The following is an 18,768-nucleotide window of genomic DNA, read 5'->3' as shown; positions in this document are numbered from 1 at the left end:
TTGAGATTGGTGTGAACAACCTCTGGATCCAAACTGAACTCGAAAGAACCCTCTACATTCCCTTCTACCCATAGTTCCTGTAGGACGGACAAAATTTCATTATCATTTTCATTGTTAGGCTCTGTGATTACCGGAATTTCTGATGGTATATCCTTACCTTTCCCATATTCAGAGTAATGTCTCTTTAATGTCAAGGTACGGATGCATTTATTCAGATCCTTAAACATAATTGGGACTGATTATATTTATATCATGGTATATTTTTGTTTGCATTCTGACACTGTATTCTTATATTATTTGATTTACACTTTTTTTCCTTTGTAGTATTTTTTCATATACCATTATTGTGTTTCTTTTTTTTTTTGTTTTGTTTTTTTGTGGGTTAGTTATCTTGTTGATTGCCATGGACCGCACGGACAGACTACAATACATTTTTGATCGCATATTGTCGCACGAGAGACACCCTGATGATCATCATGGTAGTATCAAGACCTCAGGAGGTAGGAATAATCTCCCCCATACTGAGGCCTTTGAGATAGAAATGAGGAAGGCTTTTTTCCAACTCCAAAATGCCAAAAAGTACGAAGCCACACAATGGTGGGATCTATCGTTTCTGCAGAAATATATTCAGCTAGGCATCACTCCTAGGGGACTCCGTATCAAGAAGCAATGCAGCTTCTTGGACGAAGACCTCAAGAAGGAGTGGCAATTCCTGGCTGAATTTTGCACCATGAAGTGGATTAAGGTGATTATCAAACAGAGGGAAAAGAAGCTTGTGCTTGCACAGCAAAAGGTGCTAGAGAAAGAGGAGGAGTTAAGTAAATTTAGCACATCTTGTCTTTTTGACAAATGGAGAAAGGTACTCGATGTGAATGTCAAAAAGAATGAGGACTCTCTGGTTGATAAAAAGGTTGGGAAATTGGAGCGGGACATCTCCAACTACCAGGAAGGCCGAGTGTTTGAATGGAAGCGACCTATACAACAGATTACTGGGAGGCCCAAAAAATCTCAAGATATCCTTTCAGTAAAGCCAACTAAAAGTAATCATAATACCAAGAGAAAGGTGAACCACAAATCCACCAAGGTCCCCTATAGTCGACAGACCAATATGGCTCCAGTAGACAAGGTAACAGACCAACAGTCAGTTCCTGTTGTTCCTGACAATCACGAACCAAGCTATCCCCCCACAACACAGAATACAGACCCTGTCATTATTGTGGAGGATGAGATCATACCGACAGTTAATCTACCAGGTTTACCCAATATGGAACAGGTCAGAGCTCCCTCGGAGGCTAGCTTTCCGAGGGTAATGGATGACCTTAATACTAACTTTTCCCTACCCTTATCTAATAAATACAGCCCCTTAGCACACGATCTTGATAATTTCATGCTGGAAGGGATTCATACTGGGGACACGTCAAATTCATTAAGAGCTGAAGGTAATTTTTTAGTCCAACCCCCAAGGGGAGTTATAAAAGAAAAAAGAAAGTTGGACGAGGTAGACGAGGAGGTAAACGAGAAAAGAGGAAGCAAGAAAGAAAAAACAGAGGTGAAGGGATAGAAAATACGATGAAAATTTACAACTTTTCATCGTTTTCTCTTACAGGTGCTGAACTGGTGTTGCTGAAAAAGGGACTTAGTTTCTCCCCTTCAGCAGCACCAAACAAGTTTGGTATGTTTAAGGATCTGAATAAATTCATCCGTACCTTGACATTAAAGAGACATTACTCTGAATATGGGAAAGGTAAGGATATACCATCAGAAATTCCGGTAATCACAGAGCCTAACAATGAAAATGATAATGAAATTTTGTCCGTCCTACAGGAACTATGGGTAGAAGGGAATGTAGAGGGTTCTTTCGAGTTCAGATTGGATCCAGAGGTTGTTCACACCAATCTCAAGCCTGCATCCACTTTCTTTCCCGTTCGGTCCAAGGGTCCCTATATAGAGACATACTATCAGACTGTGTATAGAGACCTAGCCCAGCTGTGTGATGATTCGCACAAGAATGGAAGATCTCCAAATCTAACCAACCTAGAGAAACAAGCACTTAAAAACCTTACAGCTAATAAAAACATCATTATCAAGCAGGCAGATAAGGGAGGCAGCCTAGTGGTCATGAATAAACTCGATTATATACAGGAAATTCATCGTCTGCTGTCAGACCCTGATACATATATGTTGCTTAGATCTGATCCCCTCCCTGCCTTTCAACTTGAACTCCAGACCTTGGTCAACAAAGCATGGAGAGAGGGTCTTTTGGACAAAAAAGAGAGAGCATTCTTGCTTCCCCCTATTGTTAGTACTCCGTATTTCTATCACCTGCCCAAGGTCCATAAATCTTTGACAAACCCGCCTGGCAGACCGATAGTAGCGGGCACGGATGGGTTTACCAAGGGTCTGTCAGTATATATAGACCATTTTCTTCAGCCAATTGTCAGCTACCTGCCATCCTATATTAGGGATTCCAGTCAAGTGATTGATACCCTGAGCCACTACAAGTGGGAGGATAACTACATGTGGGCCTCTCTGGATGTATCCTCGTTGTACACCTCGATCCCGCACAACATAGGTCTCAGGCTATTCAACATTTTTTAACTAGCTGTGGTAACATCAATTTCCGAGCAGGCCAATTTTATAGTTGACTGCACGGATTTTTGTTTATCACATAACTATTTTACGTTCCTGGACCGTTTCTATCTCCAACTCAAAGGAACAGCGATGGGGGCTAATTTTGCCCCCTGTTATGCCAACCTGACTATGGGCCACTGGGAGGAGTTGTACATCTGGGCCAACAATCCCTTTGCTCGACATCTCGTGTACTATGGCAGATACATAGATGATGTCCTGCTCATTTGGGATGGGGGTCCGGATGTCTTCTCCTCCTTTGTGGCCCATTGCAATAACAACGATATGGGTTTGGCTTTTACCCATGTTCTGGATGCGGATGAGCTGGTGTTCCTTGATCTGGTCCTATCGCATGAGGATGGCAACATCATCAGTAAGAATCATGTGAAGTCGGTGGGAGGTAATTCTTACCTCCATTTTTCCAGCTGTCACCACCCATCATGGAAGAATAACATTCCGAGAGGCCAGTTTAATAGGTTGAGGAGAAACTGTTCTAAAGATAGTGAGTACCTCTCTCAGGGAGTCCATATGTCTCAAAAATTCCTAGAGAAAGAGTATCCATCTGGGTTGGTTAAGAAGGCGTTTGACGAACAGATTGTTTCCAGCCGTCCCAAGGGATCTGTAGCGTCAAATAAGAACACCAATGGCGTTAGGTTTATCACAACCTTCAATGACCAATTCTCTTTAATTGGTAAAATTATAAAGAAACACTTTAACATTCTCAAATTAGATCAGAGATTGGCTCCCCTTTTACCACCTACACCTCAGATCACCTTTCGCAGGGCCAGAACGGTAAAAAACATTCTGGCACCAGGCAAACTCAAGAGCACAACGACTGGCCCCCTATTGGACATTAGAACGTTCTTTGACAATCGAACAGGGGTGTTCCAATGCAGGAAGAGGGGCTGTCTAACATGCCAGTTCATCCAACATGGACGGACCATGATCTGCAATGGGTCAGGCAGGGAATACCAGATCAAGCAGTTCATCACTTGCTCCACTGACTATGTGGTGTACGTTTTGAAGTGCTCATGTAATTTATTATATGTAGGACGGACTATAAGAACAATGTGAACCTGGATAGGTGAACACCGGAGGTTAATCCACAAAGGGTGCGATAAACATAGCGTCCCCCGCCACTTCCTACAAGTCCACAAAAAAGATCTTAAGGCGCTTGAGGTAATGGCTATAGAATCCATCCCTAAAGGCACCTTGACTGACAATGAGAGATTCTCCCTCCTATGTAAGAGGGAGACCTTTTGGATATTTAAATTTGGGTCTTTGGCCCCTGGGGGCTTGAATGAGGAGTTGGAGGTACACACAATTGTGTAATCAGTCTGTGAGTTTTTTTTTTTTTTTTTTTCATATACCTCATTATTATTATTATCCTTACATCCAGTCATTTCTATTTGTATTTGCATTTATTTATTTAGTTATTTTTTTTTTTTTTATATATATATATTTTTTTTTATGCGTTTTTATTATGCGTTTTTTTTTTTTTATATACATATATTTTATTATTATTATCTTTACATCCAGTTATTTCTATTTCTATTTGCATTTATTTTTTTATTCTTTTATGCGTTTTTATTATGCGTTTTTTTATGCGTTTTTCATTATTCTTTCTCATATCAGCAGTTTTATGTTTGTACCAGTACTGAATGCATATGTCCACTAGCATTACAAACTGTTTATGCAGTAGCAATTGCTTTTATCTATGTTCCTTTTTAATAAGAGTGGATGTTGAGGGGTTAATGATGATATCGAGACACTGGGTGCCCGCCCCCTCCTCCACCTTAAATGTTCAGGTTGCTGTTCCCCCCCCCCCCCCGTGACTTTGACAAAGCACAGCAGTGCGAAACATGTCGTCACGGCAACCCTGATGCTTTCCAGGCCGGGTCCCAACGCTTGCTGACGCCGCTTACGAGTAGCGGCCTCCGCTGTGGATACCTCTGGTTGGCGGCTACGCGGCACGTCTACACTGCTTCAGCGCGAGCAGCCACACTATCGGGTGGGAGGAAGCCACGCCACCTTACCGGCTGGTCTGGTCTGCTTTTGGCACATAAGATCCTTCTCCCTTATGACTGGTTCCCTGTTGTGATCATCTACACAGTTCCGGCTCACCCAGCGGCTCAGTCATCCTGTGACCCCCAGCAACGCCACAGATCTGGTTTGGAATACATTCGATTATGTTTTAATCATCACTATATATATTTTTTATAAATAAACTTTTCAAGGTTTTCCATCAAGCCTGCCTGAGTTACATTGTAGACTATGTACCGTGGGATAGCGCTGCTGCCCCCCCCCCCCCCCCCACCCATTCACTGGTCCAAGACAGATAGTCTAGAAAAATGTATCTATATAAAACCAGGAGGAACAAAACCTTAGATGAGCATATAGCACCTGACCTAATGATAAAAGAAAACCCACAAAACAAGGTGTACTTACTGTAATATGTAGCTGTGGTATTTGCAGGCAGGTAGCCTTTTGCTTAGGACATGAACTTGGTTGTCCAAGACAGATGGCTGGAAGGAGCAGGCTGGTCCAAGACAGACGGCTGGAAGGAGCAGGCTGGTCCAAGATGGATGACTTGAAGGAGCAGGCTGGTCCAAGATGGATAGTCTAGCAAAATGTACCTATATAAAACCAGGAGGATCAAAACCTTAAATGAGCATCTAGCACCTGACCCAATGATAAAAAACCCACAAAACAAGGTGTACTTACTGTAATATGTAGCTGTGGTATTTGCAGGCAGGTAGCCCTTTGCTCAGGGCATGAACTTGGTGGTCCAAGACGGATGGCTGGAAGGAGCAGGCTGGTCCAAGACGGATGGCTGGAAGGAGCAGGCTGGTCCAAGATGGCTGGGTTGAAGGAGCAGGCTGGTCCAAGACGGCTGGCTGGAAGGAGCAGGCTGGTCCAAGATGGCTAGTCTGGCAAAATGTACCTATATAAAACCAGAAGGAACAAAACCTTTATATGAGCATGTAGCACCTGACCTAATGATAAAAAAAACCCACAAAACAAGGTGCACTTACTGTAATATGTAGCTGTGGTATTTAAAGGCAGGTAGCCCTTTGCTCAGGGCATGAACTTGGTGGTCCAAGACGGATGGCTGGAAGGAGCAGGCTGGTCCAAGACGGATGGCTGCAAGGAGCAGGCTGGTCAAAGACAAATGGCTTGAAAGAGCAGGCTGGTCCAAGACAGAGGGCTGGAAGGAGCAGGCTGGTCCAAGACGGATGGCTGGGAGGACCAGGTTGGTCCAAGATGGATAGTCTAGCAAAATGTACCTATATAAAACCAGGAGGAACAAAACCTTAAATGAGCATATAGCACCTGACCTAATGATAAAAAAACCCCACAAAACAAGGTACTTACTGTAATATGTAGCTGTGGTATTTGCTGGCAGGTAGCCCTTTGCTCAGGGCATGAACTTGGTTGTCCAATACGGATGGCTGGAAGGAGCAGGCTGGTCCAAGATGGATGGCTGTAAGGAGCAGGGCAGGCTGGTTCAAGACAGATGGCTGGAAGGAGCAGGGCAGGCTGGTCCAAGAAGACGGAAGGCTGGAACGAGCAGGCTAGTCCAAAAAGACGGATGGCTGGAAGGAGCAAGCTGGTCCAAGAAGACAAATGACTGGAAGGAGCAGGCTGGTCCAAGATGGCTAGTCTAGCAAAATGTATCTATATAAAACCAGGAGGAACAAAACCTTAAATGAGCAGATAGCACCTGACCCATTTCATTTTTAGGACCAAAAAAGCACATACAAGTTATTTTTTTTTTTTAACGGTGCACAAATGCAAAGTGAGTGACTCAGTCTATATTGTAACAGGCAAAACTGCGATCCTAAAGTAAGTATTATTTCAATGTGTAGGTAACAGAGAAAGTAGTAGTACTTAAATTTAAATAATAATTACTTTAGGATTGAAGTTTTGCCTCCCTCTTATATATGACTGAGTTTGACTTTGCATTTTTGTCTGTGGCTGCCTGCTGTGCACTGTGAAAAAACTTGTATGTGCTTGTGTTGGTCCTAAAAATCAAATTGTTGTCTTGGATTAGTCAGCAATTGAAGAGATAGCTGAAACACCTGACCCATCTCTTCTAATAATTGCTGACTACAACAATAAGACAATAATTTGATTTTTAGGACCAACAGCACTGCACTGTCTGTCTCAGACTGTGAGTCTGGGTGACTGACTGTGTGACTCTCCAGGACTGGTGAATGGTGACTACTAGACTGGTGGTGGTGATGAGGAAGGTTATTACAGTTAGGTAGCTGTTCCTAACTCTGTGCTGGCCGGGCTGGCCGGGCTGGCCGGGCTGGCCCTCTGCCCTGGGACTGGGTAACGCAGGCTCAGGCTGGGTTAAAAAAAAGTGACTGTTCATTCATTCACCACACCGGGGGGGGGGGGGGGCGCCAGGGGGACCCTCTCTGGCTAATAAGGCTACAGGCTACTCTGTGCTGGCCCTGGCCAGGCTGGGTTACAAAAAGTGAACTGGTTAATGTTCATGTTGTTCACCACACCGGTCGGGGGAGGGGATGCCCTCTCTGGCTAAAGGGCTATAGTAACTCTGGCCCTGGCCTATATGGTAACTCAGCCAGGGCTGGGTTAAAAAAAGTGACTGTTGTTCACCAATCACCACCACACCACAGCCTCTCTGGCTAAGGCTACAGGCTAGCCTAGTAGTAACTCTGTGCTGGCCTGGGTTAAAAAAAAGTGACTGTTCACTTCAACGACCACACCTCTCATGGAGGCAGGCTACACAGGCTAGTAGTAACTCTGTGCCGTGCTGGGCCTAGTAGTCAGCCCTGGCTGGCCTGGGTAACCAAATTCTGGCACTGATACACTTACTGAGACTGAAAGTGAGACTGACTGTGTGACTGTTACAGTCTCTCTCTCTCTCTCGCGCTGACACAGCCTAACACAAATTTCTGGACAGTACTCCTGGCTAGGGTTGAGCGGACACCTAGATGTCCGTGTTCGACGGGTTCGGCCGAACTTTAAAAAAAAGTCCGGGTCCGTGTCCCGGACTTTTACCGAACTTTTCCCGGACACCGAACCCCATTGAAGTCAATGGGGACCCGAACTTTAAGGCACTAAAATGGCTCTAAAACACCAAAGGAAAGGGCTAGAGTGCTGCAAATGGCAGCAAAACGTAATTAAGAGCATGGCAAGTGCTCTGCAAACAAATGTGGATAGGGAAATAACTTAAAACAACAAAAAAAAACAGAAAAATAAAACAATGTTCTTCTTCATCTCTGAAGGACGAGGCCCATATGGAGTAGGAGGGAGGTTGAGGTGGTGGTGGATGTGGCGGTGACATAGGCGTGCGCACAGGGTGTGCTGGGTGTGCCTGGGCACACCCTAATCACCTAGGGCACATAGCATTGCCAGTGAGGAGATGGGAAAGATCTCCCTGGGACCTGCTCTGCTCTATTTCTCCTTGCCTACAGGTACATGGCCCCGATACATTACTCTCCCTGCTGGCAAACACATGCATGTGTATTTCAACTTTGGGGTGCACACCTTAATGCAATAGGCTGCGCACACCTATGGGCGGTGTAGGTGGAAGCGGCGGTGGAGGAGGACCAGGGCCGGATTAACAGCATCATGGGCTTGGTGCTGAGGATTTTGAAGGGCCTTAAGGGCCGTGCCTTGCCATGCACCCAGAGGAGGAAGGGTGCAGCCATGCATGCCTAATTCAACATGGGATGCTGTCTCTGAAGCCCATAAACACATCCATGCATCGCCAACTGTCCCTCCTTGTCCGGCCTTCACGCTGTGTGGGGAGGTTCTGAGGGTGCTGCCTGGGGAAGCGAGCATAGAAGCCAGACTTCTGTGTTTACAAGTGACAGAAGAGCGGTAACAGTGAATATGGCCAACCCGGGGCCTATATAAAAGGTAGGGGCCTGGAGCTGCAGCTCCAATAGCCCCTACATTAATCTGGCCCTGAGGAGGAGGACGAGGTAGCCAACACTGCTTCTTTTCAAAAATTTTAAATGAGGGTACACCCCAAAAGAGTGAGAAAGAGCAAAAATGGAACAATGGGTGGGTAAGGTCGGTATCCATTGCTATTCTGCATAAGGTACGGAAAAGTCCCGTGGGATCCATGCCTGGTTCATTTTAATGAACGTGAGCTTGTCCACATTGTCTCTGGACAGGCGGCTGCGCTTGTCTGTTATAACGCCCCCAGCCGTGCTAAATACCCGTTCAGATAATACACTGGCTGCAGGGCACGCCAGCACCTCCAAGGCGTAAAGGGCAAGCTCAGGCCATGTGCCCAATTTGGAGACCCAGAAGTTGAAGGGGGCAGACCCGTCATTCACTACATGTAGGCGTGTGCACACATACTGCTCCACCATGTTGGTAAAATGCTGCCTCCTGCTAAGACGTTCCATCTGAGCTGCTGGTGCTGCTGTTTGTTGTGGCGTGCTGACAAAGCTTTTCCACATTTCGGCCATGCTAACCCTGCCTTCTGAGGTGCTGGCGGTGCCCTGGTTGCGTTGGCGACCTCCTCCTCCTCCTCCTCTGCCTTGTGCTTCCACTGTGGCCCCGCTGTCAGATGGGAATGCCAGCAGCATGGCGTCTACCAGCGTGCGCTTGTACTCGCGCATCTTGCGATCGCGCTCCAGTGAGTGAATTAAGGACGGTACGTTGTCCTTGTAACGGGGATCCAGCAGCGTGGCCACCCAGTAATCAGCACAAGTTAGAATGTGGGCAACTCGGCGGTCGTTGTGGAGACACTGCAGCATGTAATCGCTCATGTGTGCCAGGCTGCCCAGAGGCAACGAAAGGCTGTCCTCTGTGGGAGGTGTATCGTCCGTGTCCTCTGTATCCCCCCAGCCACGCACCAGTGATGGCCATGAGCTGGCCTGGGTGCCACCCTGCTGTGAACATGGTTCCATCTCCTCCTCCAGCTCCTCCTCCTCCTCATCCTCCTCATCCTCCAGAACTGTGCCCCTGCTGGACAATTGCGTCCCTGGCGTTTGCGTGTGCAGGAACCCACCCTCGGAGCCCCTTGCGAATGACTGCCCTGAAAGCCTTGGAAATGTTACCTCTTCATCCTCCTCCTCCTCCTCATCCTGTGCCACATCCTCTTCCATCATCGCCCGAATTGTTTTTTCAAGGAGGCATAGAAGTGGGATAGTTAAGCTGAGAACGGCGTCATTGCCACTGGCCATGTTGGTGGAGTACTCAAAACAGCGCAACAAGGCACACAGGTCTCGCATGGAGGCCCAGTTAAATTAAATAGCGGAATAGAAAATATGATCCAAAAAAAGTGTATGTATATCACACGTACACAACCACACTGGGCCCCAATTACTATTGTTTGTACCCCTAAAAGGCTAGATGAGGAGTAGGGGGAGTATGGAACAGGCAGCACCCTCAAACCTTCAGAAGTATGAGATGAACCCCAACAACTTGGAAAGGTGGATCTCTCTCACACGTACCAACACAGACTATCCCCCAATTTAACTGATCCCCAAAGGTTTTTGATTAAATAGCGGAATAGAAAATATGATCCAAAAAAAGTGTATGTATATCACACGTACACAACCACACTAGGCCCCAATTACTATTGTTTGTACCCCTAAAAGGCTAGATGAGGAGTAGGGGGGGTATGGAACAGGCAGCACCCTCAAACCTTCAGAAGTATGAGATGAACCCCAACAACTTGGAAAGGTGGATCTCTCTCACACGTACCAACACAGACTATCCCCCAATTTAACTGATCCCCAAAGGTTTTTGATTAAATAGCGGAATAGAAAATATGATCCAAAAAAAGTGTATGTATATCACACGTACACAACCACACTAGGCCCCAATTACTATTGTTTGTACCCCTAAAAGGCTAGGAGTAGGGGGAGTATGGAACAGGCAGCACCCTCAAACCTTCAGAAGTATGAGATGAACCCCAACAACTTGGAAAGGTGGATCTCTCTCACACGTACCAACACAGACTATCCCCCAATTTAACTGATCCCCAAAGGTTTTTGATTAAATAGCGGAATAGAAAATATGATCCAAAAAAAGTGTATGTATATCACACGTACACAACCACACTAGGCCCCAATTACTATTGTTTGTACCCCTAAAAGGCTAGATGAGGAGTAGGGGGGGTATGGAACAGGCAGCACCCTCAAATCTTCAGAAGTATGAGATGAACCCCAAAAACTTGGAAAGGTGGATCTCTCTCACACGTACCAACACAGACTATCCCCCAATTTAACTGATCCCCAAAGGTTTTTGATTAAATAGCGGAATAGAAAATATGATCCAAAAAAAGTGTATGTATATCACACGTACACAACCACACTAGGCCCCAATTACTATTGTTTGTACCCCTAAAAGGCTAGATGAGGAGTAGGGGGGGTATGGAACAGGCAGCACCCTCAAACCTTCAGAAGTATGAGATGAACCCCAACAACTTGGAAAGGTGGATCTCTCTCACACGTACCAACACAGACTATCCCCCAATTTAACTGATCCCCAAAGGTTTTTGATTAAATAGCGGAATAGAAAATATGATCCAAAAAAAGTGTATGTATATCACACGTACACAACCACACTAGGCCCCAATTACTATTGTTTGTACCCCTAAAAGGCTAGATGAGGAGTAGGGGGGGTATGGAACAGGCAGCACCCTCAAACCTTCAGAAGTATGAGATGAACCCCAACAACTTGGAAAGGTGGATCTCTCTCACACGTACCAACACAGACTATCCCCCAATTTAACTGATCCCCAAAGGTTTTTGATTAAATAGCGGAATAGAAAATATGATCCAAAAAAAGTGTATGTATATCACACGTACACAACCACACTAGGCCCCAATTACTATTGTTTGTACCCCTAAAAGGCTAGATGAGGAGTAGGGGGGGTATGGAACAGGCAGCACCCTCAAACCTTCAGAAGTATGAGATGAACCCCAACAACTTGGAAAGGTGGATCTCTCTCACACGTACCAACACAGACTATCCCCCAATTTAACTGATCCCCAAAGGTTTTTGATTAAATAGCGGAATAGAAAATATGATCCAAAAAAAGTGTATGTATATCACACGTACACAACCACACTAGGCCCCAATTACTATTGTTTGTACCCCTAAAAGGCTAGATGAGGAGTAGGGGGAGTATGGAACAGGCAGCACCCTCAAATCTTCAGAAGTATGAGATTGTGTTCACTGTACCCCACAAAGATTGAGTTCACTGCACCCCACAATGATTGTGTTCACTGCACCCCACAAAGATTGTGTTCACTGCACCTCACAAAGATTGTGTTCACTGTACCCCCCAAAGATTGTGTTCACTGCACCCCACAAAGATTCTGTTCACTGTACCCCACAAAGATTGTGTTCACTGCACCCTAAAAGGATGTTGTTCACTGCACCCCACAAAGATTGTGTTCACTGCACCCTAAAAGGATGTTGTTCACTGCACCCCAAAAAGATTGTGTTCACTGTACCCCCCCAAAGATTGTGTTCACTGCACCCCACAAAGATTGTGTTCACTGCACCCCAAAAAGATTGTGTTCACTGTACCCCCCAAAGATTGTGTTCACTGCACCCCAAAAAGATTCTGTTCACTGTACCCCACAAAGATTGTGTTCACTGCACCCCAAAAAGATTGTGTTCACTGTACCCCCCCAAAGATTGTGTTCACTGCACCCCACAAAGATTCTGTTCACTGCACCCCACAAAGGATTTTGTTCACTGCACCCCAAAAAGATTGTGTTCACTGCACCCCAAAAAGGATTTTGATCACTGCACCCCAAAAAGGATGTTGTTCACTGCACCCCAAAAATGATTTTGTTCACTCCACCCCAAAAAGATTGTGTTCACTGCACCCCACAAAGATTGTGTTCACTGCACCCCAAAAAGATTGTGTTCACTGTACCCCCCAAAGATTGTGTTCACTGCACCCCACAAAGATTCTGTTCACTGTACCCCACAAAGATTGTGTTCACTGCACCCCAAAAAGATTGTGTTCACTGCACCCCAAAAAGGATGTTGTTCACTGCACCCCAAAAAGGATGTTGTTCACTCCACCCCAAAAAGATTGTGTTCACTGCACCCCACAAAGATTGTGTTCACTGCACCCCAAAAAGATTGTGTTCACTGCACCCCAAAAATGATTTTGTTCACTGCACCCCAAAAAGGATTTTGTTCACTGCACCCCAAAAAGGATGTTGTTCACTCCACCCCAAAAAGATTGTGTTCACTGCACCCCAAAAAGATTGTGTTCACTGCACCCCACAAAGGATTTTGTTCACTGCACCCCAAAAAGATTGTGTTCACTGCACCCCAAAAAGGATGTTGTTCACTGCACCCCAAAAAGGATTTTGTTCACTGCACCCCAAAAAGATTGTGTTCACTGCACCCCACAAAGGATTTTGTTCACTGCACCCCACAAAGATTGTGTTCACTGCACACCAAAAAGGATTGTGTTCACTGCACCCCAAAAAGATTTTGTTCACTGCACCCCAAAAAGATTGTGTTCACTGCAGCCCAAAAAGATTGTGTTCACTGCAGCCCAAAAAGATTGTGTTCACTGCAGCCCAAAAAGATTGTGTTCACTGCAGCCCAAAAAGATTGTGTTCACTGCAGCTCACACACAGAAAAATGGATGTGGATCACTGACACCTGCCTATCTCCAATCCCACACCACACAGCAATATCGATTGTAGTTTGTAGAACACAGTTTCCCTAAAATTCAGCAGACTCTGTCCCTAACAGGATTGAGAAGAGATCGTAGATCAGGATTGAGTGCAGATTCACCCCACCCCCCACACAGCAATATCGATTGTAGTTTGTAGAAGACACTGACCCTATAATTCAGCAGACTCTATCCCTAAAATGCCTACAACTCGCCCTGCCTAAACACTCCGACCTGTCCCTCAATTCTATCCGGACACAAATGTTTTTTTCCTGCCTATCTTTCCCTAATCAGCAGCCAGCACATTGATGTGTGCTCTGTCCCTTAGCTAAGCAGCAGAATGACGCTGCTGCGGCGGCTGCCTCGAACTTATAAAGACTTGGTCACATGCTTCAGACGGCCAATCACAGCTACTAAGACATTTGCAGGCATGGCTGGGATGGCTTAAGGCACACCAGTTAAACGATTGTTGATTGGCTGTTGAAAGCCCGCCATGAAAAGAGCGCCAAAGCATGCAAAACCCGGAAATAAAACGACCGAACACGGATTTTTACCCGAACATACAGTAAAGTGTCCGTGTCCGTGTTCGGGTAAAAAAAATCCAATTATTCGGTACGAACACGAATAATACAGTCCGTGTTCGCTCAACACTACTCCTGGCTTCTCAGTTCTCACCTTGATGAAATTCAATGATGGCCTCCTCCAGGCTGGCTCAGCCAGGTCCTCAGTCCCCCTAGCCGCCCGACTCGAGCCGACTCCTCCAGGGTCTCCTCTCCTCGCGACCGGCGCATCAGTCCCTCCTTCTAGCACCAGGCCGCTCAGCTCCTGTGTGGCGGCACTGGCGGAAAACTTTAGGACGGGGCACAGGTCTGATTTGCTGTCCGAGCAGTGTGGCCGCCTGTGGCCTCACTGGCGGGAAAATATGGGGCGGGCCGCGGCCGGGCAGGCGCAGTCGCAGTGGGATTGACCGCGCGCAGTCTGCGAGAGAGATGTCTGACAGACTCCGAGGCGCACCGTGCATGTGCAGTTCTGTTCGTGCCGCTGAAGCCATTTTTTTACTGCCACTTTTCTCCTGCTACGGGCATTTACGGGCAGGAGAAGTGACCTGTTTTTGCAGGCTGCCTGTAAATCTATGGGCGGTTGGCAACACTGAGGGCAGTGCAGACAAACAGTGAGCCTGGAACACGTATTACACATGCTGTCACAAGCATGTGACTGTAGGTTTGGCTGGCTTAAATCATGTTTGGTCTCCACCCACAGACTGGCCACACTAATCACCTTGCAGACAGACAAGGAGAATGCCACAGCTAAAAAAGAAATAAGGAACAGGAGTGCTAGACACTCCTGACAGATCTCTCAGTCAGAGGGCTATTGTTTATATCCTTAGTCCTGCAGGACACTTTAAAGGGTATTTACCCTACTGTATTGGTTCTGCATTGATTCACTTTACTCATTGTTTAACCTCTCTGAACTGTTAAATTACCTTCTTTTTTGCTATCAATACAACCTGGTCATTTATCTTTTCACAGTGTGTGTGTATTTGTTTGTGTGACAGCCAGGGTACCTCCCTGGCCAAGGTAATTTGCTGGAGTCAGCAGAAGTAGGGCTCTAATAATACAAAATAACTAGTGCTTGGTTAATTACTAAAATGCAATGAGCAGCTGCTGTTCACCCGAAAGGGGAATAAACTGCAAAAAAAAAAAGTATATAAAAACAGCACTTGCTAAAAAAATGACTAACAAATAGTGTTGAGCGAACACGGACTGTATTATTCGTGTTCGTACCGAATAATTGGATTTTTTGTACCCGAACACGGACACGGACACTTTACTGTATGTTCGGGTAAAAATCCGTGTTCGGTCGTTTTATTTCCGGGTTTTGCATGCTTTGGCGCTCTTTTCATGGCGGGCTTTCAACAGCCAATCAACAATCGTTTAACTGGTGTGCCTTAAGCCATCCCAGCCATGCCTGCAAATGTCTTAGTAGCTGTGATTGGCCGTCTGAAGCATGTGACCAAGTCTTTATAAGTTCGAGGCAGCCGCCGCAGCAGCGTCATTCTGCTGCTTAGCTAAGGGACAGAGCACACATCAATGTGCTGGCTGCTGATTAGGGAAAGATAGGCAGGAAAAAACCATTTGTGTCCGGATAGAATTGAGGGACAGGTCGGAGTGTTTAGGCAGGGCGAGTTGTAGGCATTTTAGGGATAGAGTCTGCTGAATTATAGGGTCAGTGTCTTCTACAAACTACAATCGATATTGCTGTGTGGGGGGTGGGGTGAATCTGCACTCAATCCTGATCTACGATCTCTTCTCAATCCTGTTAGGGACAGAGTCTGCTGAATTTTAGGGAAACTGTGTTCTACAAACTACAATCGATATTGCTGTGTGGTGTGGGATTGGAGATAGGCAGGTGTCAGTGATCCACATCCATTTTTCTGTGTGTGAGCTGCAGTGAACACAATCTTTTTGGGCTGCAGTGAACACAATCTTTTTGGGCTGCAGTGAACACAATCTTTTTGGGCTGCAGTGAACACAATCTTTTTGGGCTGCAGTGAACACAATCTTTTTGGGCTGCAGTGAACACAATCTTTTTGGGGTGCAGTGAACAAAATCTTTTTGGGGTGCAGTGAACACAATCCTTTTTGGTGTGCAGTGAACACAATCTTTGTGGGGTGCAGTGAACAAAATCCTTTGTGGGGTGCAGTGAACACAATCTTTTTGGGGTGCAGTGAACAAAATCCTTTTTGGGGTGCAGTGAACAACATCCTTTTTGGGGTGCAGTGAACACAATCTTTTTGGGGTGCAGTGAACAAAATCCTTTGTGGGGTGCAGTGAACACAATCTTTTTGGGGTGCAGTGAACACAATCTTTTTGGGGTGGAGTGAACAACATCCTTTTTGGGGTGCAGTGAACAAAATCCTTTTTGGGGTGCAGTGAACAAAATCATTTTTGGGGTGCAGTGAACACAATCTTTTTGGGGTGCAGTGAACACAATCTTTGTGGGGTGCAGTGAACACAATCTTTTTGGGGTGGAGTGAACAACATCCTTTTTGGGGTGCAGTGAACAACATCCTTTTTGGGGTGCAGTGAACACAATCTTTTTGGGGTGCAGTGAACACAATCTTTGTGGGGTACAGTGAACAGAATCTTTGTGGGGTGCAGTGAACACAATCTTTGGGGGGTACAGTGAACACAATCTTTTTGGGGTGCAGTGAACACAATCTTTGTGGGGTGCAGTGAACACAATCTTTTTGGGGTGGAGTGAACAAAATCATTTTTGGGGTGCAGTGAACAACATCCTTTTTGGGGTGCAGTGATCAAAATCCTTTTTGGGGTGCAGTGAACACAATCTTTTTGGGGTGCAGTGAACAAAATCCTTTGTGGGGTGCAGTGAACAGAATCTTTGTGGGGTGCAGTGAACACAATCTTTGGGGGGGTACAGTGAACACAATCTTTTTGGGGTGCAGTGAACACAATCTTTGTGGGGTACAGTGAACAGAATCTTTGTGGGGTGCAGTGAACACAATCTTTGGGGGGTACAGTGAACACAATCTTTTTGGGGTGCAGTGAACACAATCTTTGGGGGGTACAGTGAACACAATCTTTTTGGGGTGCAGTGAACACAATCTTTGTGGGGTGCAGTGAACACAATCTTTGGGGGGGTACAGTGAACACAATCTTTTTGGGGTGCAGTGAACAACATCCTTTTAGGGTGCAGTGAACACAATCTTTGTGGGGTGCAGTGAACAACATCCTTTTAGGGTGCAGTGAACACAATCTTTGTGGGGTACAGTGAACAGAATCTTTGTGGGGTGCAGTGAACACAATCTTTGGGGGGTACAGTGAACACAATCTTTGTGAGGTGCAGTGAACACAATCTTTGTGGGGTGCAGTGAACACAATCATTGTGGGGTGCAGTGAACTCAATCTTTGTGGGGTACAGTGAACACAATCTCATACTTCTGAAGATTTGAGGGTGCTGCCTGTTCCATACTCCCCCTACTCCTCATCTAGCCTTTTAGGGGTACAAACAATAGTAATTGGGGCCTAGTGTGGTTGTGTACGTGTGATATACATACACTTTTTTTGGATCATATTTTCTATTCCGCTATTTAATCAAAAACCTTTGGGGATCAGTTAAATTGGGGGATAGTCTGTGTTGGTACGTGTGAGAGAGATCCACCTTTCCAAGTTGTTGGGGTTCATCTCATACTTCTGAAGGTTTGAGGGTGCTGCCTGTTCCATACTCCCCCTACTCCTAGCCTTTTAGGGGTACAAACAATAGTAATTGGGGCCTAGTGTGGTTGTGTACGTGTGATATACATACACTTTTTTTGGATCATATTTTCTATTCCGCTATTTAATCAAAAACCTTTGGGGATCAGTTAAATTGGGGGATAGTCTGTGTTGGTACGTGTGAGAGAGATCCACCTTTCCAAGTTGTTGGGGTTCATCTCATACTTCTGAAGGTTTGAGGGTGCTGCCTGTTCCATACCCCCCCTACTCCTCATCTAGCCTTTTAGGGGTACAAACAATAGTAATTGGGGCCTAGTGTGGTTGTGTACGTGTGATATACATACACTTTTTTTGGATCATATTTTCTATTCCGCTATTTAATCAAAAACCTTTGGGGATCAGTTAAATTGGGGGATAGTCTGTGTTGGTACGTGTGAGAGAGATCCACCTTTCCAAGTTGTTGGGGTTCATCTCATACTTCTGAAGGTTTGAGGGTGCTGCCTGTTCCATACCCCCCCTACTCCTCATCTAGCCTTTTAGGGGTACAAACAATAGTAATTGGGGCCTAGTGTGGTTGTGTACGTGTGATATACATACACTTTTTTTGGATCATATTTTCTATTCCGCTATTTAATCAAAAACCTTTGGGGATCAGTTAAATTGGGGGATAGTCTGTGTTGGTACGTGTGAGAGAGATCCACCTTTCCAAGTTGTTGGGGTTCATCTCATACTTCTGAAGGTTTGAGGGTGCTGCCTGTTCCATACCCCCCCTACTCCTCATCTAGCCTTTTAGGGGTACAAACAATAGTAATTGGGGCCTAGTGTGGTTGTGTACGTGTGATATACATACACTTTTTTTGGATCATATTTTCTATTCCGCTATTTAATCAAAAACCTTTGGGGATCAGTTAAATTGGGGGATAGTCTGTGTTGGTACGTGTGAGAGAGATCCACCTTTCCAAGTTGTTGGGGTTCATCTCATACTTCTGAAGGTTTGAGGGTGCTGCCTGTTCCATACCCCCCCTACTCCTCATCTAGCCTTTTAGGGGTACAAACAATAGTAATTGGGGCCTAGTGTGGTTGTGTACGTGTGATATACATACACTTTTTTTGGATCATATTTTCTATTCCGCTATTTAATCAAAAACCTTTGGGGATCAGTTAAATTGGGGGATAGTCTGTGTTGGTACGTGTGAGAGAGATCCACCTTTCCAAGTTTTTGGGGTTCATCTCATACTTCTGAAGATTTGAGGG

The sequence above is a fragment of the Pelophylax lessonae genome (assembly GCF_965119305.1).
Source record: "Pelophylax lessonae genome assembly, chromosome: 3".
Lineage (NCBI taxonomy): Eukaryota > Metazoa > Chordata > Amphibia > Anura > Ranidae > Pelophylax > Pelophylax lessonae.
This window is presented reverse-complemented; position numbering follows the sequence as displayed.